Source organism: Asterias rubens, chromosome 4, assembly GCF_902459465.1.
Source record: "Asterias rubens chromosome 4, eAstRub1.3, whole genome shotgun sequence".
Classification (NCBI taxonomy): Eukaryota; Metazoa; Echinodermata; class Asteroidea; order Forcipulatida; family Asteriidae; genus Asterias; species Asterias rubens.
In genome coordinates, this window is record NC_047065.1 from 20,328,576 (window position 1) to 20,354,445 (window position 25,870).

At 38.7% G+C, this 25,870-nt stretch overlaps 1 protein-coding gene across 3 annotated transcripts in view; it reads left to right on the top strand.

The window, feature by feature from the left end:
• Positions 1–4,065: 4,065 nt before the first annotated feature.
• Positions 4,066–25,870, top strand: part of LOC117289688 — a 41,449-nt gene continuing 19,644 nt past the window's right edge. Inside the window, exons 1-2 of one of the 3 annotated variants that reach the window (XM_033770922.1) lie at positions 4,066–4,117; positions 7,590–7,681. The gene's annotated coding sequence lies outside the window, so the exon portion shown is untranslated. Of the gene's footprint in view, positions 4,118–7,589; positions 7,682–13,070; positions 13,343–19,274; positions 19,514–25,870 lie in introns of those variants that run through there. The other 2 variants (XM_033770924.1, XM_033770923.1) reach the window with 2 other exon arrangements.

The following is a 25,870-nucleotide window of genomic DNA, read 5'->3' on the forward strand; positions in this document are numbered from 1 at the left end:
AAACGTTATAAATTTTTAGTCATGGTTCCTGACCATTAAAAGTAAAAGTTAAACTTTTTTTCGTTAGAGCGGCTGATACTCTTTGAAATACCATTCACTCAAAAAAAATCTATTTTTTAATGTTTGGGGCCAAAAATCTGACATAGCAACTTTACTCCTGGCATGCACATCACACACGCTTCGGCTGTCCCACGCTCACCATTTTGGGAGTTGGCGTGTCAATAGGTATATATATGTCATCTTGAATTCACACTACGCCGTATAACACCCAGGAACATTGACTCCCAAAATGACACAACCAAAGTATTTGTAATGATGACAGCAAGTGAAACAGGGCAAATGGAGCAAGGCTGTATCCAAAATGGCGTCTACAGCTACGGCTGTTGCTAAGGACGTCCTACACCTCAACGCATAACGGCGCGGAAATCTAGCTGTAGCCCTAACTGTAGCCGCCATTTGGATCAGCCTTAGTCATTTGAAGTTTAAAGGAACATCACAGAATTGGTTAATGCTAACAAAACAGTTGCTGGCAGTATATCAGCACAGTTTATCTAATCCACCATATACACAAACTGACAAACCTGTAGAAGTTTGAGATCAATCGGCCATCTGGGTCACGAGAGAATAGTGAAAAACCGTTTACAAATTTTGCATTGCATCGATGCCAAAATAAAAATGAATAAAACGCTCACTGAGCGATAAACTCCAAACGCGAAGTTAGATTTTTTTTCCTCATCAAATATGACATTTCAGACGGAAACATTTCAAGGGATGTTTTCAACTATCATCATCATTAGACCGTGTAAGTTTTATGTAAATCTGTGATCTTCACGATTTTTGTTTCCTACCAATTCTGTAACGTTCCTTTAATTGTAACTTGAGATTTTACTCTATTTGGAATTTCTGCCATGCTTAGAATAAATGAGTGGATGAAAATTAAATTCTCAAATTGTTAATAAGTTTTGGAAGTATCATGGTCACAATGGAAAGTTAGTTTGATGATATTGGAATAGTTTGTGTTTTTTAAGAATAAATATATTATATGCAATACATTTTTAGAGTTATGCAATACATTTTTAAGAGTTGTGTATCAGGTCAAACCGTTTACTTTTTGTACAAAATGTATTGCAACTGCATTCACTTTGCTAATCGCAAAGTCAGTTTACTTTTTAAAAAGATGTAAAGTTAAATGAAATATTATATGAAAGTGAGTATATGAAAAGAAATTAATTTACATCAAAACATAACAAGGATCATTAAAGTATTAATAAGGCCAAGTTTTTTAAAAGTACACCAGTTGATAGTCCAGATTTTTTTTAAAAAGAGGATGATGAGGGTTTTTTATTTTTTCGTCGTGGAGTTAAGAGCCAGGTTAAAAATTTCTGGCTTTGTAGAACTTAAAGGGTCTATGTAACTTTTGTAGGACAAAAAACACAATGTCCACTGATTTACACTAAACTTACACAGTTTAAAGATAATGATAGTAGAAAGCTTCCCTGAAAATATTACATGCTGACGTGCTGTAGTTTTTGGGAAATGAGTAAAACAATGCCACAAAAATTATTTTAATCATTTTCAAACGTATTTTCATTACATTGTTTCACTCATTTCTCAAAAAGAATAGCACCTCAGTAAGTAATAATTTGAAGGGAAGCTTTCCACTATCATTATCTTCAAACTCTGTAAGTTTAATGTAAATCTATGGACATTTTGAAAAGGTACCCAAATCTTTTAAATGTTTAAAATATGGGTAAATTTAATCAATGGGAGACTTTCTGGGACGATAGAGGGCAGCAGACTTACCGGGTAAATCCATTGTTCTCAGAATTATGCGCATGTTCAGAACTACGTAAACAATGGAAATTTACCCGGTATGTCTGCTGCCACCTAGCGTTGGAAAGTCTCCTATTGGTGTTAAGATAAAGCAAGGAATAAAAAATGTATTCTTTTCGGAGACAACATTTAAAAAAATAAGAAAACAATATCTTACTTGGTCTTATCAACCAGTATTGAAGGGTCACAAATATATATTTGAAAGGTATCTTTGCGATTGAAAAAAATATATCTACTGAGTCTACAGCTGTCTCGACAGAATCTAAAAGAATTATCTTCCGTTTGTTCAGATGTGTTGATGGCTTGGGAAAAGCCTTGGTTTTTTTTAAAGCAAAACTCAAAAAGCGCCTCAAAAGAGTATGAATTACACATCAGTATAAGGGCAAAACCATAAGTATCGGTGGTATGTTTCTTAAAAATAATGTATTCGTCTAATAACAGTTTCCACCCTCGTATTTGCTTAAATTTTCACAAAGTGAAAAGGTTCTTTATTACTGTAATGTTTATTTTGTTTAAAATTATAATTCAGAATGATAAAAATTAAATATTAAACAATCTCTTAGTAAAGACACTGCATTGGCCAATTTTCTTTGTCGTTATATTATTATTTGCATTTTATGACAACTTCGCATTATTTTGCGATAATATTATTTTTTAAGCATTTGTCCATGTTGAATTGTTGAAATGCAAAATAAAACATGTTTAGAAGATGATATCGAATGAAGCTTCAAATTAGTTTCTGTTATTAGTGTTGTTGTGAGGAAATGTCTTTGTGCCTGCGGGTGAGGTTCTTTCTGATTGATGCCCACATAAACATAAATAACAAAACTTGAACCATGTACAAATTTGATTGTTTTTACAGTCATTGTGAAAGTTTCTGTTTCAAATATCATATATGGAGCAGGGGGTGAGTTCGAAGGATGTGTGGACCCCTCCCTGATCTTGGCACTTGGTTTTCTTTTCTGTAACTATCTTTGCCCTTCTACACACTTCAAAACTGATACCATCATATAGCACTAATCTCTAATCATAATAATGATAATCATAACAACTGTATTTCTGTAGCACCTAACACCTCCAACAGAAAGTCTCTAAGCGCTCAGAGGAAACAGAAAGAACAATATTATGTATACGATGAATTGAACAGATATAGTTTTAGATGAGTCTTGAAACTTGAGATCGTTTTGGCTTGTTTGATGTATATGGAGATAGTGTCCCATATGAGGTGCAGCAAACTGTAACCTACGTGGCACCATAGGGATTAAGGGAAGGTACACGTTTTGTAGTTACTCAAAACAAATTAACACTGACTTGGTAATAGTCATTGGGAAGCTGTTGATAGTATAAAACATGGTGGGAAATGACTCCCTCTAAAGTAACTTTGTTTTTGAGAAAGAGGTAATTTCCCACTTAAAAAAATAAAAGACTTCTAGCTAGAAGTCTTTTATTCTTATCTGAAAGCACACAAATTCGTCCAACAAGGGTGTTTTTTCTTTCATTATTTCCTCGCAACTTCGATGACCAATTGAGCCCAAATTTTCACAGGCTTGTTATTATGACCGGATACACCAAGTGAGAAGACTGGTCTTTGACAATTACCAAACGTGTACCTTCCCTTTAACAAAGGGTGCAGTGTACCTAGTTTAGTATGGTCATGTTCCCAGATCTGCATCGCACTTGGAGTTATCCCACCTAGGCCTATTTTCATAGAAATGCTTAAGCAGAAAAAAATGCCTATACAGTTTGTCTTCTTAGCCAAAGTAAGCCAGCTACCAGTCATAGATTGTCAATGTGATATGCTGTTTTGGATGGTAACTTTATTCTAGCAGCATTCTTGTTGTGCGTAGCTTCTTTCTGTGCTCAAAAGGAATTAAGATTTGCCAAATATTAATACCCGAGCTGGTTGTCATCTTCTGACTAAACTATAAATTTGCTTGTCATCATTCCTGCCAGGAAAAGTAATTGAAAACAACTGATTTGCGAGACCTTTGATCTAAACAATTACTGGTTCATTGAGGTATGTCTTTGTTCATTGGTGTATAGATTACATAATGAAACTGGGTTTGTGAGTCCAAAACAATTTCGAAAACAAATCGATTTTTGTTTTCATTGAGAACCCTGAAAGGCCGCTTTATGATAGGGAGTTCCCCCTTTTCTCCGCCACCTAAAAAATACTTGAAGTAAATAGCCCCCTCTTGCGACGAATCTCCAGCTATCACTTGTTGTTTGTACGTCGTGCTTTTGCGAAGACTTGGTGTGCCGACTTTGACAAAAAAAACAGAAGGTAAATTGTATATTTTGTTATGTGGCTGCGAACACAGGTTGAACAACTGTATTGAGAAAATGTATTTGATAAGAATTTGTGTTTATTTGAATGTTTTGTTGTACTGTTTGAGATTAATGGATGACTTTAGTCGACTGATTTAGTTTTCCAAACACTATAGACTAGATTTCACGTGCGTGGGCATTTGCATGCTGCATGCAGTGTGTAGCATCATTCAGACATCACCATTTCATTCTAGACGGCTGTTTACTGTAAGTAATAGTGAATGCCATAAATATAGACCTTATGCACATGACGTCATTTCAGTACGGCGCCCTCGCCTTGAGGTCAAAAGGAGGTTGTTCATTGGCTAATCTATGTGCGTTTTGATTGTTTCATCACCGTTTGACCTCAAAGATGGCGGCTGGATGACGTTGACTATATTATTTAAAAATAAGTGTAAATGTAAACGTATAGACCTTATGCATTGACGTCATCCAGCCGCCATCTTTGAGGTCAAACGGTGACGAAACAATCAAAACGCACATAGATTGGCCAATGAACAACCTTCTTTTGACCTCTAAGCGGGTGCGCCGTACTGAAATGACGTCATGTGCATATGGTCTATTGCGCATGGTCACGGTGGAGGCCCACGAGGAGGTTGAGTGAGTCATTGTGTTTATTTATGCAACTCAAAACAACGGATCCAAAACAACTTCTTCAAGTTCAAGTCAAGAGTGCGATTTTGGTCGCACACCCATTTCGTTACAGTTACACTGTAAAACTGTGTAAGGAAATGGCAAATTGACCTCGTTCTTTGGTTTGCGCTGTCTCTCTCTCTGGGATTTTACACACGATGGCCATTGCCTCTCTGTGTCTGTTGTCTGCCCTTTTGGTAGACAAATTGCACCCACGTGAAAAGTGCGCAAAAATATAACCGCATGCGCATTGCCTAGAATGTGTCCCGCAAACTCTGCACTCACAATCACACTAAGTTCCTAACTAAACTAGTAACTAGTAATACACCTATCAATTGTAAGACGCACTGTAGGACCCCCGGGGAGGGTGCGTCAAGTCTGCGTCTTTACTCTAAAAAAAGTGACGGTGGGTATGTCAAAATCCAATCTTTAAGAGGTGCGTCGAGGTACGTCATGACGTTCCGTCGATGTCCATTTCAACATATGTATGTATTTTGTTTATTTGGTGGAGAATCAAATAATGAAGCTATCTACCCCTCCCCGCCTTCGTATGATGTTGGTATTTGCAGACATTCCAACCTTTCAATGCCACAATCTGTGAGGTCTCTCTTCCGCCAAAACTTATCTGTTGATATTTGCTAGATTTAATGTGACCGCGATCGTGATTGCGATCATTTATTTTGCAGTAAAACACGCATCCGCTGTTGCTCAGTTGTCGAGCGCAATCAACAAATTTGCGCAGCAATTTTGTGCGCAATTTATAACTTGCGCTATGCAGAATAGGCAGTTCCAATTGTGTATCGAGCAATTTGAAGATTGCGCACCATCGTGTACACACGTGCGCGCTGTGCTATGAATTGTGGGTATTCGGGCCCCTCTGTTTTCTGTGCGTTTTAATAGCTAGTGCGCTGGGATGGGGGAACCGCTCAACTCGATAACCTCGAACACACTCACAATGGACAGTGACGCACCCTCCCGGGGGTCCTGTTAAACTAGTGCGTCTTACAATTGATAGGTGTATAATGACGTCAAAGTACTAGGCTCTGTCAGACCATGGAGTTTGAAAAAACATTCCACTACATTAGCGATCACGCCGTCATCAATGCGCCACATGGCACTTGTTTAGTAACGTGAATTAACATAAAATGTCGACTCATACGCACGAAGTAAAAAATTTATTGTCTGTAGTTGCGGCAACAGAGGATGGTTAATACATAAGACATTAAGACATTTAAGAAAACTTTATTGATCTTCAAAAGAAGAAATTGCATTGCTCACACAAGTTTTTAAAAACACACCAAATATGAAAATGTAACAACAGGCAGATACAAATAAAGCACAGGATACACGCACAAGGATTTAAGAATAAAAAACAAATATACGCCGACAGGCCATATATGTCTATACAACAATATAAAAATATAGAGAATAATTTATGTTAAACATAATGCAAAAATTGTGATCCAGCACTTATCTTTTATACAAAGCGTTAAAAAACATAATACCCATGGGGACAAAAGAGGGAAGATGACGGTTAGTGCGAGCAGCCGGCAGTCTCATCCTACCACCTCTAGGAATAATGTGATCAGTAAGTTCACCATGAAGACTTGTCACCCGCTCCTGGTGAAGAGAGTCCACCGACTGTGTCCACAAACACACCCCCGTCATTCTCCCTACTTTCCTAACCAGACGATCAATCGCAACTATGTCTGATTAGACTACATGTAAACTTCTATTTACAGCATTTAGTGCGGAGTGCTATTGGTGAGGCCAGGGTGCCGTGGGTTATTTCGATGGCTGCTGACAATTGACTTGATTTTATAATGCACGGGACATTGTTATTTGAACAAAACACAATCAGTAGTTTTACATAGCAGTGGCAAGCAAATCAACTAGCCAGTTTTAGACAGAATTTTGACTGGTCTTCAGGTGGTTTATTAAAGATGCTATGTCAGATTTTTGGCCCCAAACGTTAAAAAATTGACTTTCTTTTTAGTGAATGGTATTCAAAGAGTATCACTGCTCTAATAATTTTTTTTTTACTTTTACTTTTAATGGTCAGGAACCATGACAAACATTTTAAACCTTTCTTATAAAACACATAAGAATTGGTCACGTGATATATTGTCGGGATACCGACAAAAATTCATTTTGAGCACTTCATTTCACTGCTACTAATTATTGGCGGACTTTTTCGAGCAATGGCTCAAATGAAAGCTTATAACTTTCTCGACCCCCATCAAAATACCTATTGAATTTTAAATCAAAATTTTTGGGTCAAATCGGCCAAAAATCTGACATAGCATCTTTAACTGGCATTCAGCCAGAGGGACCACTGAGTGTTCAGGGAGAACGCTATCAACCAAGGTTAGTCCACTACCTTGGGATTTGTATACAACAATGTACAAGAATAATTTCTCCTTCATCAAGTGTCCATTGCCTAGGCTCGATGACTAGCAATTAGTCCGGCATATTATTTGTCTGCTGCCAGCACTGCCTAGTATAACAGGCGCCATGCATCTCCAAAACACACACCCTGCTGCTGTTCATGCAACAGTCACAGTGCGATTACATTCATGCAATGGTTGTAGGTAGCGCTTGGCATGGTCCTGCGAGTGACGCACACACTTTAGGATCGAGGATGTGTGTACCTTCCCCGCAACTACAGAGGGAACGATACACACCGCGGCACAATAATTACCGACTGGGTTTCAAGACTTTCTACTGCTCTGCCTTCCTAACCGTGGAAACAAAATAAACTCAAGATTTTGGTTCTTATTGTTTTTCTTATTCAGAAACTCAAGAAGTGGTATCATTCTAACAATATCTGATCAAGCCATCATTCTAAGTGGGCCTAAAGAGCATGCTCCAGTTGGTGATAGTTGAGGTAAATAGTTTAAGCCGCAAAAATAATTATTTGGTTAGCGTCCTTTCTTTTCAATTTTCTCGAGAGTTTCTTTCTTCTTCTTTTTTCTCGTCTCTAATCTGTCAATCTCCAACATAGTAAAAACAGGTTAGCACCCCCCACACTACCACAACAGAAAGAACATGATAGTCCAGTGCAGACCAAGTGGTAGAGTGCGATGATCACCATACTATAGGCATAGAGTTGTATTAAGAACTACAGCGTGCACTGGTCTAAATACGCGACCCGGCATGCACGCATGTGGCCTGGCATGCGCGCATGTGGCCATTTTGTAGGTTGACAAAACAGCATCGCATACGTGTGTTTATCAACACATACGACGTGTATTTCACATTCAACGCGCATACAAAGTTCATCTTATATATTTTCGCAAGTGTCTCCTTGCGGTCCAGTTGCGTTTGTGCACGAAGCATTACCAGTGCGCCCTATTTTGGGTGCGTTCGTTTAGCTTCCCTGGGTCGACCCCGGTGTGTGGCGTTTTTTTTTTCCAGGACGAACGTGGGTAATTATCTGCACACATTTGTCCTGGAAAAAGAAAACGCCACACACCGGGGTCGAGCCAGGGAAGCTAAACGAACGCACCCATAGTTCTTAAAGCTCTATGACTACACGCTTGAAGTCTACATGTAGGCCACAAGTTGGTGTTATTGGTCATGCTCTCTTCTGTTGATAAATCTCTGCATCGCATTGTGTCCACACACAATTTCATCACTGTCCAGAAAAACTTACTGCATTTTAAGCATAAAATTTAAAACCAGTTAATTTATGAATTACGTTTCTAATTGTTTAAAAAAATTAAAAATGTTTACTAATAAATGAACGATATTCTCCCTGAGCACATGGATAGTTGTAAATCTTGTAGGGTAGTCAATCATACACAGCAAGTCAGTCACGTGTAAGAAACATAACAGTGACTTCATCACTGTGCAGTTTGCACTCTTGGGTTTCCATGGCAACCAAGCACCTTTCAGTTCAACAGCTTGTGGCTTTATAGCGTTTGTCTGAGATATTACGTGGTTTGGAGCCTGTTATTTATTCTTACCCTGGGGAAGAGTCGTTCCCTGGCTTGTCTCACGTAGCCGATGCTTACGATGTTTTTATAATGTATGCTGTTAGTCGAGGCAACTTGGACAGATGTCATGACTATTCAAAAAGTATGTAAATACACCAATGTGCATTAATAATAATAATAATAACCAATTCTTATATAGCGCATTTCACAATAACCGTATCAATGCGCTTTACATTAGTGCCCTGGGGTCGATTTCACAAAGAGTTAGGACTATTCCTAACTTAGGACTAGTCCTAAGAGATATCAAAAACGTACAGCTAGTCCTAAGTTAGGACGAGTAACTCGTCCTAACTCGAGATAAGACTAGTCCTTTCTCTTTGTGAAATCCACCCCAGGTCATAGGGCCAATAACATCCCTTTTTTAATGATTCTCAGCTCCCTTGGGAGTATACAACCTGGGCAACAGTTTATATTGTTCCAAAGGCTTTCTCATTCACAATATCAACCTCTACCCTCGCAGGTACCCATTTATTCCCCTGGGTGAAGAGAAACAATTATAGTAAAGTATCTTGCTCAAGGACACAAGTGTCAAGACCGGGATTCGAATCCACACTCCGGTGAATTCGCACCAGAACTTGAATTCGATGCTCTTAACCACTCGGTCATGACACTCTACATTATTTTCTATCCTTTTATTTTGAAACTGAAAGTTAGTGATTCTGCTTGTGTTCAATAATAATAATTCATACACGTAGTTTAAGGCAGTACAAGGAACTTCTACAGGGCTAGTTCTGCAATTTCACCCAGGCCACTAGGGATCGCTCTGTTGCCATGGTGTTGACCTTGCTGCCCCAGTGGAGAAACTATCCCAGACGCTTTCTTCAAAATTAAAACAATTGATCAATTTTAAAAACAATAATACAAATTTCTGTGAATAATTTTAAGATGTACACAGAAATCATTTCAAAGCTAGTTTTCGTGAATTTTCCTTTGATATTATCCGGTGATTTCTCTGTACGGAATGCAGGCAACAAGCCTGATACTTCACGTATGCGCCTTGTCATTGCCTTGGAGCCCCTTAAAATGTTCAAAAAGAAATTGAAAATTCTCTTGAAAGGCCCATTATTAAGGAAAATCTTACTGTAAATCTGATAGTAATAGACTGTGCAAGTCTCATGTATTTGAACTGAACTTCCGGGACCATTCTTCCATGACTGAACTTCTGCGCCATGAATACCCAGCTTAAAGATGCTATAAAAATGTCAGATTTTTGGCCCCAAACATTAAAAAATTGATTTTTTTTTGAGTGAATGGTATTTCAAAGAGTATCACCCGCTCTAACGAAAAAAAGCTTAACTTTTACTTTTCATAGTCAGGAACCATGACAAAAAAATTTAAACGTTTCTTAAAAAACACATAAGAATTGGTCACGTGATATATTGTCGGGATCCCGACAAAAACTAATTTGGAGCACTTTATTTCACTGCTGCTAATAATTTGAGGACTTTTTCGGGCAATGGCTCAAATGAAAGCTGGTAAGTTTCTCGACCCCCATCAGAATACCTATTGAATTTTAAATCAAAATTTTTTCGTCAAATCGGCCAAAAATCTGACATAGCATCTTTAAAGTCTTATTATTATTATTGTTTATTAATTACCATTTTCGCCCCAACCATTGAGTTTGACATATTTTGCAATTCGTTTTCTTCACACACTGTAGTTTACAGTAATGGCTAAATAATAATCATCCTGGGAATGTAAAACTTTGCCCTAAAGTTTATGGAAATAGAATTTAACAAATCAATAAAAAAAAACATCACAATAAGACTTAAAGGCAGTGGACACTATTGGTAATTGTCAAAGACTAGCGTTCACAAGTGGTGTATCTCGACATATGCATAAAATAACAAACCTGTGAAAATTTGCGCTCAATCGGTCATCGAACTTACGAGATAATAATGAAAGAAAAAAACAGCCAGTCACACGAAGTTGTGTGTGTTTAGATGGTTCATTTCGAGACCTCAAGTTCTAAATCTGAGGTCTCGAAATCAAATTTGTGGAAAATTACTTCTTTCTCAAAAAACTATGGCACTTCAGAGGGAGCCGTTTCTCACAATGTTTTATACCATCAACCTCTCCCCATTACTCATAATCAAGAAAGGTTTTATACTAATAATTATTTTGAGTAATTACCAATAGTGTCCACTGCCTTAAACCTCCTTTTCTGGTCACTTAAAAACAATTAAGAAGTTTGCCAAACTGACGCTCATATTATCATTCAACCTCTGTAAAGTCGGACAAGTTCAGGCATGATTTGCAAAAGTGGTTTCTCAAAAATAAGCAACCTCATCCCGAATATTAAAGTTTGTTTCATTGTTTATTTTTAAAAATTGTACTATCGGCCCTATAAAAACTGAAATTGAATTTTGAATTGCTAAGGGTATTTTTCAAGGATTTTGTATAGAGTTAAAAATAATCGCTGTTTTGTTTTCTCATTTCTGAAAACTGCAAGCACATTTGTATTACAAGAATGAGTCAGGATTGTACATAATTTAGGTATTAAGTGACTTTACGGCAAGTATTCAGGCACAATCTTAAATTATGCGTAATCACATGAAATACATAATTTTCTCGTGTAGAAGGAAGTTGGGTCTTTTCATCAACGACGGTCAGTTCTGCACCACATATTTCATTCCCATCCAGCCAATGATCCAACAGAGCTTAAAAACGAAGGGGAAAAAAATTCCCCTGGCATGCGCAACTAAAACATTTCCAAATCCATCATATTTTATGTGAGAGCTGTTCTCACGGTGTAGACATCAAACCTGTTCTGTCCAGCCACACGTTAACATTCGCCAAACCGACAACTACGCAGCGCAGAGATCCTGAACGGTTGACCTTCGACCTCTTCTTGTTCCCTGTTGGATGACTCCCATCTGTTTCGGCACACATTGTACAGGATGTGCGTGGGGCCCACAAGAGGGAAACTGTCTCTTTGTGAAGCGCTTGCTGTTGAAACAAGCAGCGCGACAAAAAAGTGCATTACAATTTGGCTGCGTGTCATGAAATAGCGCAAACTATAGGCCTAAATAGTTAAGTTGTTTAACACCTTGTGAAAGTTGCAGGTTGTACAAAATAAATTGACTTGTGTGATTAATTTCCTAAAGTTAACACAAATTGGTCGTCTTAAATATGCAGGTTGTACCCTAGCTCTATGGTTGTACAAAGACTTGTTTCAGTTTGATGGAAGACTTTACTAAATTTATATTTTCTTCAACAATCCATGATTTTTTAGTGCGTACAAAGTGTGTTTAATTTTGTAAAGTTAGCACAAGTAATACATGATGTAAAATGTTTTACAACACCATGTGGTCTTCTTGAAATTGCAGGTTGTACACAATTTTGTCCGTATCAAAATTTTAATCGAATGGAACGGTTTCAAAAACCAAAAACCTGTATACTTTGCCTTAAAGCCATTATACACTTACAGTACAGAAGAAAAAAAAAGTTCACAGATTTACGAATAATTTACAGAGTTTACAGAAGGTAATGGTGAAAGACTTCTCTTGAAATATTGTTCCATGAAATGCTTTACTTCTTGAGAAAACATTAAAACAATATCAATTCTCGATAGCGAGAATTACAGATTTATTTTAAACACATGTCATGACACGGCGAAACGTGCGGAAACAAGTGTGGGTTTTCCCGTTATTTTCTCCCAACTCCCATGACCGATTGAGCCTAAATTTTCACAGGTTTGTTATTTTATATATAAGTTGTGATACACGAAGTGTGGGACTTGGACAATACTGTTTACCGAATGTGTGTATTGGCTTAAAGGGTTTAATAATTTAAAGCTTTTAACAGTCAAAATTCTCTATTTTTTTCCTTTGGAACATGTCAACTTTGCGTCAATATAATCACACAATGTTCTCGATCAGATAATCAGTTGTACGTAATCAAAGTCACATTTTTGGATCCCAAGTCTGAAAACCAACACGGTAGCAAACTACCATCGGATCAGATCGGACCTCAGCTTCCACGAAAAACTCCCACCTCATTATGTTCGGCTGAAGTTTGATCCTAGCATGGGGTATGCGTAGGGGCTGACAACAATGTTGATAGGGATTTGAGATTGCATAATGCCTGCCTCTGATCCACCACAATGCTTTACTACACACCTACTTGTGTTTTGTTGTTGAATTATGTTAATCACAGTGTTGTGTGTGGGGTTTAACTTGGCGCTAGTAGTGGTAGTAGTGGTGCAAGTGTTCTGGTGTGCTGTGTGGCATGGTACTTCTCAGTAGACTTAGTTCTGTGTCTGGACTTCCTGTGTGAGCTGGTCTACTTGGAGCCATATAATACACTGTTGGCGTGACCTCAAACTGCTAGAAAAAACCGTTGAGGAAAACCAGAGGAGTGCACTGGTACACTTTATGGTCCATCCCTCACTGTCTGCCAGTAGTGCCACATGGTATGAGATGAGAGCGAACATTAGTTTTTGTACTCAGTGACTTGCTGCTTTTCTTACAAGGTGGTTTTATACGTACGACTCTGTGTGTTGTTCGTCGTTTCGGTAATGTGAGAATGGACGTTTTGGACCTGGCGTGGTAAGAATGTTGATTTGAAATGATAAACTTTCTGGATTATGGAAAGGATGGGTACTTTAAAGGTAGCAACAACATACAATTTTTACGAATCCGTGTACATTGTAATATGTACATTGTAACTATACGTACTCCTAAGGGAGGTTTGTGGTCACCATGTGAATATTCCTTTGAAAATCTTACATACATAGTTCGTTATCATACATGCTTAAATTGGACTATAATATTAGATTGAGATCAACACAGAGAAATATCATAATGACATATTGTGAACAAATTTATATGACTGCAAAAATAATAAATTCACTGATTGTTTGCAACATGCTTCTGCATTGTGTTTTTAAAAGTGCAAATCAATTGACATTCCCTATTTAACAGACCCCATAGCTGCAATGTTTAACTGCACACAGACAAAAACATTGCTTACCAGACGTGGCAGAACATGGTTACCAACTGTTATCCCGCTTGTTTCCGCTACTAAGCAATATTTTCTGCTAAATACGCAGTTGCATGACATCGGGTTCGGATAAAAAGGCACTGTCCCTCTGTAAAATTGAATATTGTTGTAACGTTGAGTTGATGTATATTTGGTTTGCGGTAACAACATGTGGGTATCTACTTGCCAGGTAGAGTTGAGTTGGCTGCACATTTTGTAGATCACATCTTTAGACAGTCTCTAGTCATACGATTTTTTGTTCTATTGTCCGATTATTTAGGATTTAGCAAATAGCGTGCTCATGCTTTACTGCACAGTGTCACAATTATTGTTTGTAGATGATGGAACGACATAAATAGAACTTCAGCATGCGCAGAGAGGTTAGGAATGGGTGTACACACACCTGTGCGGACAGATTGCACGGTGTCGCACACTCTTTTTTAAGTCCGGTACTGAAATGAGTAACTTATGATAATCGGATGCTGGCCAGTATGTCAGCTTATCTCTGACTTATGAAAGGTAAAAAAAATAGGTCTGTGATGGATCAAGAAGTTGACACAATTTTGCTAAGCAAAGCAAAATAATGCTTAGCATACAGGCATGTTACCAATCAAAATGCTATGATGTGAAAGAGCTACAATGTACATGTTGCTTTTGGACTAATTCCACAATTATATGCTTAGCAGACTTAGCAACTTAGCAATATTTGGAGGTGAGTGGCTCTTAGTCAATTGTGGCCTGCAGGTCTCACTCTGAAGAAATTTACACACAATCTGCCACGTTTGATTTGCATTTCGCAAATCAACCTAGTTTCTGAACAACAAAAATCAGGTCAGGGACAAAGAAATAAATTCAGGGAATAGTTGAGTTGCTAGCGTTCTTTGTGTAAAATCCATTTTCTGCGAGTCAAATGTTGACGCCTCACCGACAGAGCAGTTCACAAGAAAAACGTTTACCTTAGTAATCACAGCCATTATACACTTTTAGAACAGACAAAAAATAAAAGTTCACAGATTTACAAATAACTTACAGGGTTTACAGAAGGTAATGGTGATTGAAAGACCTTTTTTGAAATATTATTCCATGAAATGCTTTAAACTTTTTGGGAAAACATTTAAACAATTATCAATTCTCGATATCGAGAATCACGAATTTATTATGAGCACATGTCATGACACGGCAAAACATGTGAAAACAAGGGTGGGTTTCCTCGTTATTTTCTCCCGACTCTGATGACTGATTGAGCCTAAATTTACACAGGTTTTTTATTTTATTAAGTTGTGATACACGAAGTGTGGGCCTTTGGATAATACCGTTTACCAAAAGTGTCCAATGGCTTTGAAGACAAAGTGTACACGTAATTATACAGTTGGCAAAAATTTACATTGAGGCCACTAAAGCCATGGCTTCTGTTGCCCCTTGTCTTGGCCTCGATGCCCCTTTAAAAGTTTCCAAAAGAGACTTTAAACTGTTTTCTAACTTTGTATGAAAACAAACCTTTATTGACCAGAAGTGTATAGGGGTTGCCTGGAGTTACACAGCGGCCATGGCTTCTGTTGCCCCTTGTCTTGGCCTCGATGCCCCTTCAAAAGTTTCCAAAAGAGACTTTTAACTGTTTTCTAACTTTGTATAAAAACAAACCTTTATTGACCAGAAGTGTATAGGGGTTGCCTGGAGTTACACAACGGCCATGGCTTCTGTTGCCCCTTGTCTTGGCCTCGATGCCCCTTCAAAAGTTTCCAAAAGAGACTTTTAACTGTTTTCTAACTTTGTATGAAAACAAACCTTTATTGACCAGAAGTGTATAGGGGTTGCCTGGAGTTACACAGCGGCCATGGCTTCTGTTGCCCCTTGTCTTGGCCTCGATGCCCCTTCAAAAGTTTCCAAAAGAGACTTTTAACTGTTTTCTAACTTTGTATAAAAACAAACCTTTATTGACCAGAAGTGTATAGGGGTTGCCTGGAGTTACACAACGGCCATGGCTTCTGTTGCCCCTTGTCTTGGCCTCGATGCCCCTTCAAAAGTTTCCAAAAGAGACTTTTAACTGTTTTCTAACTTTGTATGAAAACTAACCTTTATTGACCACAAGTGTATAGGGGTTGCCTGGAGTTACACAGCGGCCATGGCTTCTGTTGCCCCTGGTCTTGGCCTCGATGCCCCTTCAAAAGTTTCCCAAAGAGACTTTTAACTATTTTCTAACTTTGTATGAAAACAAACCTTTATTGACCACAAGTGTATAGGGGTTGCCTGGAGTTACACAACGGCCATTGCTTCTGTTGCCCCTGGTCTTGGCCTCGATGCCCCTTCAAAAGTTTCCCAAAGAGACTTTTGACTATTTTCTAACTTTGTATGAAAACAAACCTTTATTGACCACAAGTGTATAGGGGTTGCCTGGAGTTACACAACGGCCATGGCTTCTGTTGCCCCTGGTCTTGGCCTCGATGCCCCTTCAAAAGTTTCCCAAAGAGACTTTTAACTATTTTCTAACTTTGTATAAAAACAAACCTTTATTGACCAGAAGTGTATAGGGGTTGCCTGGAGTTACACAACGGCCATGGCTTCTGTTGCCCCTGGTCTTGGCCTCGATGCCCCTTCAAAAGTTTCCCAAAGAGACTTTTAACTATTTTCTAACTTTGTATAAAAACAAACCTTTATTGACCAGAAGTGTATAGGGGTTGCCTGGAGTTACACAGCGGCATCGGCTTCTGTTGCCCCTGGTCTTTTCGAAAGAGACTTTTTAGTGTTTTCTAACTTTGTAGGAAAGCAATGACCAGATTGTGTATAGTGGTTTGACTGGAATTCACCAGAGACCATGGCTTTTGTTGCCCCTAGTCTTCGCCTGGCCGCGATGCCCCTGCTAAAGTTTCCAATGAACTTTTACGATTTTCTAAAGAAGTGATCTTTGCGAAATGAAAATGGCCTGGGCCTCTCAAAGATGAAATGTGAGGCATTTTTTTGTTTTATTCAACATTTATATGGGTCTGGTTTTTTTTTTTTTACGAAAGTTTCTCCATGGAGGACGTCTTCCTCTAAGTGTGTTTTTAAAACTTCTGAGATTAAGAGGCATTTAACTTTTCTACTAAAGAGTTTTCTACTTTACATGTAAATTAATCTTCTTGTGGATTGTGACAGTGGTTTTGTCTTTCCAGCAAAGCTTACCAGACCCACCTGTTTTGAGTGATTTTAGCGTCATTTACCTATCACTCAATATTTTGTTTGATCTGCCTATGTGACAAAATATTTTACGCATCCTTTTTCGAAATCTCTTGGCAAATTACCCGGTTGAAAGAATTTTATTGAATTTTTTTCCCTGAAAAACAGAACTTTGCCCTGTGGTTGTATTTTGTGACTGTTTGTTTGTGTGTTGCGATGCGAGACCATACGTGTATAAACGTGTAAATCAGATATTTTTATGTTAGCTACACATAAGTGTGATCCATTAATCTTTTTTTAAGGTTGTAATAAAGTTGTACACTTTCATTTGAACTGAATGCGTTTTGAGAATTTTTACAGATACTTTTCTCGCAGTTTAAGTCTCATTTGCTACTTTTTAAAGTTTGTTGTTGAAGTGTGGATGACATACATCCGTGTTGTTGTTTTAAAGCGTAGACGACTGTCGTCGGCCCGCCATGATCCCACGTTGTCGTGGAGCATGTCCAACTGTTCCCCTTTTGGAGGCCCCATCTGTTTATTACACATCCTGCCGTCTGTAAAAAACCTGAGCCAAACAAGCCAAGTTGGATTGTAACTCCCGTGTGCGCTGGTTGTTATCAGCTGTACTGGCGAAGGAGGGCAAGGTTCAACGATCGTAGCGAAGTGATTGGTCGAGTATGAGGCCATGGGGATGGAATTCCAGGCGACTCGTCATGATATGCAAATGAGGAGCCAGCTGTGTGTGGGAAGGCTGTTTATGCAGTTCTTTGGCTGGCTCTTGGCTCCGGGCGGCTGGGTGTTTCTTGGTCATTGATTACCACCCCCCCCCCAACCAACAAAATATTGGAAATTTCTTTCCATAAAGAAGTCATTTTCTGAGAAGGTACTAATTGTTTACAACAAGACAGTGAGTAGCATGACAACAAACTTCTGAATGTTGGGGGCAAAGTTGAGTTGTTGGCGCGTTTGCCGTTAAAGATCTTCAAGATGTCTAAGTTCTAAACATTATGAAGTCCATCGTTACTCTGTGAAATAAAACCGTTGTATAGAAGAAGAAAAACAAATTTTTTTTTTTTTTTTTGTGGGGGGGGGTCGGGATTTAGATTTTGTCATCAAATTGTCCTTGGTCTGTGGTTGGTATTATTTTGTCTTGAGTCTATACTAACGACAAAAGCGTTTTCGTCTCTCAAATATTTTTTATTATTTGTTTTTATCGCCCTGGTGACACAAAGTTGAAGTATTAGCGGGTTTGTTTGTGTTAAACGCCCCTTGAACTTTTGTTGCCTGAAATTCTGTATTTTTTGAGAAACGAGTTTTTAAAACCAATTATATTTGATCTCGGGAGTCCTAAATTTAAGAATTAACTGAAACCGATTATCAGAAGGAAAATATGTAGGCATGTCTGTTAATTTGAAATGTGGCGGTTTGGATGTTTTTGGATGATTAACAAATTTCACACTGAAACGGTACAAAATACTTGCATCATTTACACCATTATCTTTATATCAGGGAAGCGGCGTTTACTTCCGCCTTCAAGTGCCAATGAAATCTCACTTATTTCACACAACTTATCCTATAATTTGTGTGTTTTTTTCCTCTTCTTTTCTTAAAACTAATTTTATTGTTGATTGTGAGTTGCTGCGTTCTTAGTAGAATGCCATACATGCCTTGTATGTTTTATTTTTATTAGTAGCGTGAGATAAAGATACTGGTAAAAGAAAATTCACTTTTTCGTACGGATTCTATCTATTGTAAAATCAGTGCACCACAAACATTAATTTGACGTGGAGATAGAACTGGCTGTTGAAAACTGCTAACCAACCAAAAGGACCTAATATGCAATACAGTAATTTGCGAAAGCTACAAAAGTTAACTTTATAACCCCTCTTCAAAGTTTATTAAAGTAAACCAAAAGAAACTTTCAACACCATCAACACCAAAGTTGCAGTAAAAATAAAACAGACGTTTCTTGTACGAGACCAATAGCCCACCCACTGCCCACACAGTCACATGGGTACATTAAAAAACCCAAAGCACTAAACCAGTGAAAAATTCCTTGAACAAGGGCACCCACTCCAACAGTTGACAATTTAGGCCATTGCATTGTCTACACAACACCATCCCATAGTAGCATGGTTACATAATGCCATCGTGGCGCTGACACACAAACCCTCCAGTGTGTGTGTTCTCTATACCACCTCCCTTTCTAGCTCCCCGACCAATAAGCATTGAGGCATTGGGCTATGATAATGACATATTCATATGGTAATAGGCCCTTGCTGTGCCAGCGTGGGCATTGTGTGCAAGCCTAGGTTGTCATTTGATACGCAGGCGTGACCCCGGACTGCCAGCAAATTTGTTCAGTTTGTACCACCGTGGCTCTATGGTGTGTAGCAGTACAGCCCCAAAACTCTCACCCAGCCAGCCTGTACACGTTCTGATCAGCTCGCCCCGCTTTGGGGTGGTACACTACACACACGTACACTTATTGGTTTGCTCTAAAGGTGAACTACAAATTCAGAACGGAGCGGACTCGTTAAATTCATCCATCGAACGGCCCTCAAATCAACGGCGCCATTACTGTGGTATGTATTAAACACGGAACACGTAGATGACGTTATTGAAAATTATTTGTTTCATCCATGCTTCAAATTCCATACTCCGTGCAGTGCTTACAGACACTACGATGTTTTTTTTTACCGGGCATCATTCATTACTTATACTAAATCGACTTTTGAATCACGTTGTCATGTGTGCGAGTTTTGTCAGTCTGACTCGATAAGCAGTTTTTCTTGTTCAGTAGCGTTTCAATTTTTAACACAAAATGTGATTATGGCGTACGTTTAAGAAGTTACCGTGAAGACATTCACTTTGTAAGAAATGAATTGTTACTTAGTGAACATAGAACTAGTTAGACGCACTGTTTTGTCGAGACTTAGTACTACTTTCATGTTCTGTGGTTTATAATTAAGTTTATAAGCAACCAGTTCAAGAACATGAAAACACTTGCAGTACATAATGTGGATAACATGTACGCTTACACAGTATAGGACCTAGTCCGTGTATGTGTGTGTCTAGATATGGTGGTATTTTTTTGTACATACCACTTTGCATAATGCTGTGTGCACATTGTGCTCAGTCACACTACAGAAGCTTCATTCAGCCCCCCCTGCAAAGTGTACGCCTCATTTATGAATTCACGCAGGCATGCAATTTATGCGCTGTACTGTACACCAACGTTACATAAAGAGTCATTATGCAATGTTGAATGCCATATCCAGCTGGATAGTTTTACCTGAATTTTTATAACCAACACGCAACTCTAATTTTGTCAAGTTATCACTCAACGGTTGAAATCATGTGGCAGTTAAAAGTCTATGTTTTCCCCCCCCCCTTAATGTTTTGTTTAAATTTTGATTAAATGTATTCAACATTAAGTCATTAAATGTGTTAACATGATCTACAACGGAAGTGGATGTGAGAGAAAACATCTTTTGAAAACTCTCTAAAAGTTCGTCATACAGAATCACAAACTTGGTTTACAGTGAAATTTTTATACATGTATTCAACAATAACGCTGTGTGTAAAATATGTTTTTGCTGCGGTTTTCATTGTTGTAAGTTGTAGGGACAGTGTTAAGTTTGCAAACATTGACACACCGCCGTGGTTTGTTTTCCAAGTGATAAAGGCAATATTTCCATCGCATCCACTGCCAACTGAATAACATTACAAGTTGCAATCAGTGTTGTAGCCACGGTGGGCGGTTCTAGGTGGTGGCGAGTGGGTCTGCCCGCCCAGAACAATAAAAAAACAAAAAGCACTTTTCCGCATAGCACAGATTTCGCCCGGAATGCACTTGAGCAATGATGGCCCCATATCTAAACATGAATAATTGTGTTGAACGGCCCGCCCTTGGTGGACTTATTTTTATTTATTTTTTGAGCCAGTCACTAAAATTGGTCTAGCTAAAACACTGCTCTACAACATGTTGCCAGCATACTCAGACCCGGTGTGTTTTTCTTCATAATGTAGATTGCCCTCTTTGTGAGCAAAACTGTGCAAAAAATAGTTAGTGGCTTAACGTTTCAACCCTACCAGCCTCTCTCAAAGGGCTTCGAGAAAGACTTGATCGGCTCGGGTCAAAACGTCTGGCTACTTATTGTCATTTTGCATTTCTACCATGGCATACATTGTAGGTCTTATGTTTTGGTAAGCAGTTTGCATCAATGCCTTTTTCTTGCTTCAAAACTGTGTTCAAACTGTAATTTTATCATACAGTACATACGCTGTATACTCTGTACACATATATTGTGTACATGGTACTTTACACATGGAGTATGTACGAACACACACAAACAGATTCTGGGTGTACCATATACTGTGTGCATACCACCACACAGTCCCCCATAGTCCGATGCACAACTTCCCATAGTGGGGCATTATGCATTAGAATACAATTCAACCGATATGTTTGACCTCCCATCACAGCACTGCCATGCAACTTTTTTTTTTCCTTTCCTAATTATTGCCCTCACCAACTCACAAGGGTCACTGAGCTTGTAACTACTAGAGGAATTGGCCCAGCGTACGTACAGAGCACTCATCACACATGGTCCCTGTACGTTGTACGTTTTTTTGGCATCGCAACGTTTCCGTTGACCTTTTGGTTTTGGGATGTACTTAACACTTGTGTGGTAGACATTCCGCACAGTGTCGCTGGGGCGATTTTTTTTCTCTACCAGTTTTATTACGATACGTGGACCCATAAAAGTGGCGTTGTACGTATACATGCCTGAAGTTGATGTCTGATTTCTTTTGGATTTGGACAAATGTAATACCTCCTTGTGTCTTAATTGAAAAAAAGATATTCCCTGGATTTGAATGTCCAATAGTGTAATGGAGGTACTTTTTTGTTTCTGATCGGAAAAAAATTGCCCTTGCTCCCGACGGGGTTTCCAGATGTGTACGATTGATAAATTTTCTCAATTTTATGCTGTACTGATTCCTCACGTTTCTTCAATAAGAGAGTTAGTAAAAATAAGTTTCGTTAAAAATAACAGTAAGTTACAATTGAATGGAATCTTGGTTGCGGCCACTAAATGATGATCTGATGAAGTGACATTTTGTAACTAATAAGGGAAAAGTCAAGGATTGATGACTAACAAAACAACCCAACTATTAGCTTTAATTTGAAAACTCATTGATGAATCAAAGTTCAAATCGTCCGTAAGCTTCTTTAGGGAAATATTTATGTTTGAATTATTGTTTAAAAAAAACCTGTATTTTTAAGTTTAGTTTTGTGGTAAAAAATTCTATCGAATTTCCCCTTCAGTGATTTACTATTATCCTTCCTCACTAAAAGAAACAAAACCCAACACTCAACTTTCAACCTGTTGGCAGGCCAGGAGTTTCATCATTGAAAGGGCAAGGTCATTTTCATTTTGCAAAGGGCACTTCAATTGGAAAACCTTTGAAGGGGCACTCGGGCCATGACCAACTGGGCAACAAAGGCTTTACCAGGCCTACGTGTATGTTGAACTCTGATGATGGTTGTATTTTACGCACAGTAAAGCTTTTAAAAAAAATAGATGACAAAAAAGTACGTTCCTACATTATAATAATCAGAAGCCGCAAAGCACTTCATAATTTAATATTCACAAAATGGAAGATAAAGAAACAAGACCAGCACCAGGTCAGTGGTTAAATCACAGATTGGGATACAAGTGTCCCAACACAGCAACAGCAGAAAACTAAAAGTTACATACAACAAAGCCTAACCCTGGCACTAAGTAGTACTAGTAGTGTTTTAATCATGAATTAGAAGGAAAACAAACAAAACACACCAAAAACAATTCCACCATTAAAACCTGCAGATTAAAATTACATTTTTTTTAGATTACAGTTAGAAGAGGCGAGTTTCCATTGGTTAATCATCAGTCCACATACAGTCCTCAATTCCAACAGAATCAGGCGGTTTGATTCTGAAAAGTTGATTTGGGGATGTTTAGGGCAGTTAGGGTTAAGAACCGTGTTGACCTCTCCCTTTTTTTACTCCCACTTACTCTAAACTAGTGTTATCAACAACTACTGCCATCTGTATTGCAGTCTCTAAAACCACCAAATATTACTCATAAGTTGTTGACAAACTTGTGACACGCTGTAGAAAAATGCAGCCCTTTTCATTTGTGAGGTTTAGTTTTTTGTTTTTCTTTTTCCGCGAAATGAGCTGCCCACAATAACTCGGGCAAAAAGTGCCACATTTATACAAACCTGTGGTTTGATAGCAGAAATCTTCATAATTATCTGCAAGGTGTGTGAGTTTAAAGCCGTGTTCGCACTGGATTAATATTTTGGGTAACTTAACCATGTCTTTTTTGGTAACATTCCGACGGGTTAACTTTCCCGCCGTCCGCACTTGGATTTATTCGACTCGGGTAAACTAACCAAGACCGTGGGTAAACTAACCGAGCTGGCCTCCGTAGGGTCACGGACGGATGGGAGATTTAACCGAGTCGTCGCGAAATTGGGCTGAGACTGTCTTCCGCTTGATTTGGAATGGCGCTGTCTCAAAACAACAAAATAACAAACCCATTCCAGTGAAAATTTGTAAGATGCAAAACAAATTACTTTAAAGCTAGTTTTGTTCAACGTTATGCTGATTTATTGGCAATAATATAAAGAAAGATACAATAAAAGCCACTTGTGAAAGTTTCAGCTAAAAGCAGTGTCTATTTCCCGTCAAATCAGCCAAAAGGTAGACTCCAGCATCTTTAACTAGTCTGGTGAAATTATGCACAGTAGAAAGGCAAGTACGCTGGATGGAAGAACCCATGTTTACTTCCAAGCCGCCAATCTATGCGCACTTCTTTCAACACTCTCCTCAATCATACATTTCATTTTCACACTTTTGAAATTTGCAGCCATCCCCTCCTCCCCGTCCGTCCGGATTATATGAGGGAGCGCGCCGCGTGGGCTCGCCACCAGGCCCCCTCGTAATCATCGAGCTGTCGTACACAGGCGATTATGACTCATGGCATGGGGACAGATAGCAACACCGCGACGACGAAACAAATTCAAGAGAGTCCGCCTTAGAGTGGTGAGTCATCACGCTTTGAAAAACATGGTTGAGGTTTGGGTGGGTTGTTACCGAGGAAGGAATCTTGGCCCTCGTTGAATGGAAGCTGGGGGAAAGCGCAGGCCTTTATGGTGTCTTTGTTGATCCTTGTGTGTGTGTGTGTGGGGGGGGGGGGTGGTTGTGTGCTGTTCATCGTTAACAGCGGTTTATAACGCATTGATGCTGTTCATCGTTAACAGCGGTTTATAACGCATTGACATTCAGTTCAGTATGCAAAGAATGTAGTTTTATATGCTTAGTGAAACCTACATTGGACTGTCGGTTTTTATGACGTCATTTACATTTGTTTTCTTGTTGTGCCGGAAATTTGTTGTTCAGAGGAACCTTACATATACATACATGAATTCGTTTAGAAGCGATAATTAAATTCTTGTTTAAACTGGAGAGTTGGTGCCAACAAATTTGTATATTTGTTGGCGTCAGTGCGAGAATTCATTTGTACATTGACGTTTTGTACTTCCTTGACTGTACAAAGTGAGAGGATGCATTAAAGCCATTGGACACTTTCTGTAAACAGTATTGTCTAAGGCCCACACTTTGTGTATCACAACTTCTATAGAAAATAACAAGCCTGTGAAAATTTAGGCTCAATCGGTCATCGGAGTCGGGAGAAAATAACGGGAAAACCCACCATTGTTTCCGCATGCTTCACCGTGTCAAGACATGTGTTTTACTATAAATCCGTAATTCTCGTTGTCGAGAATTGATAATTGTTTCAATAAGAAGTCTGAATTCATGAGAAGTCTTTCACCTTTACCTTCTGTAAACCTGTAAGTTATTTGTAAATTTATGAACTTTTTTTTTTGTCTGTTCCGAAGTGTATAATGGCTTTTAAACACCCGCAGAGGCTTGTTTGAATAATGTGTAAGGGCTAAATGGTTTTGGTGAGAAAAAAATTAAAAATAATTACGCCTAAATATCTTTCGTAAATGTGTCCAAGAATAGGCTGTGTTGTTCTGTCCCAGAAATGTTCATGTTGAGATCTATAAGGTTTTGTTGCTACGTGCATACATGTCTCAGTGAATTACATTACGATCCATATGGGGTTCTAAGTTTGAGTAAATACCTGGAATCTGATGGAAATTTAGGTATAAAAATTAGGCAGGAATTCATGTTTTAAGGGGGGACAACAATTTTTTTGAGAGAACAGGAAGCATGATCGGAAATATTTGTGCGTAAATGCGCACTGTAGCACCGAAAACCATGACCAATCCCAATCAGGAGCAATTCTCCACCCAGTACGCAACAGATTACGTATTCATCCCTGTTATCAAAGGTCACATACATGTATGTGCATCTGAAAAGCCTTGCGTGACCCGTAGTGGCACGTAACGCGGAGTGTGATGGCTTAAAATAGCACTAGATGAATTAGCATTTTATACGATGAACAACCTTTTGTCTCTGTCCGTATGGAAGTCTATGTGTAATACAGCTTGCGTGGGCACTAATCGTGCACTGTACTACGCGTAATGGTAGCACATGTTTACAAGCCTGCTGTTTTGTTCCTGTAAGGGCAAAGGGTAGATTTTCTTTGGTAGAGGGGCATGATGTATGTGAGGGAAATACATGCCCTGAAACATATTGTAAAAGGGCACCAAGGCAATTGCTTCCCCTGAAGTGTTTACAATGTGCTGTGCTGATGGATTGTTAGCTTTAGCAACATTCATACAGTGCATTATACGAAATACTCACAACTGCAATAATCTATTTTGTCTTCTATCAGGGCTCAATTTTAGTGTTGCTTAAGTAGAGCTTCTGCTTAAGCAAAATAAGCAGGATATCAATCACAGACACGGGACATGGTTTT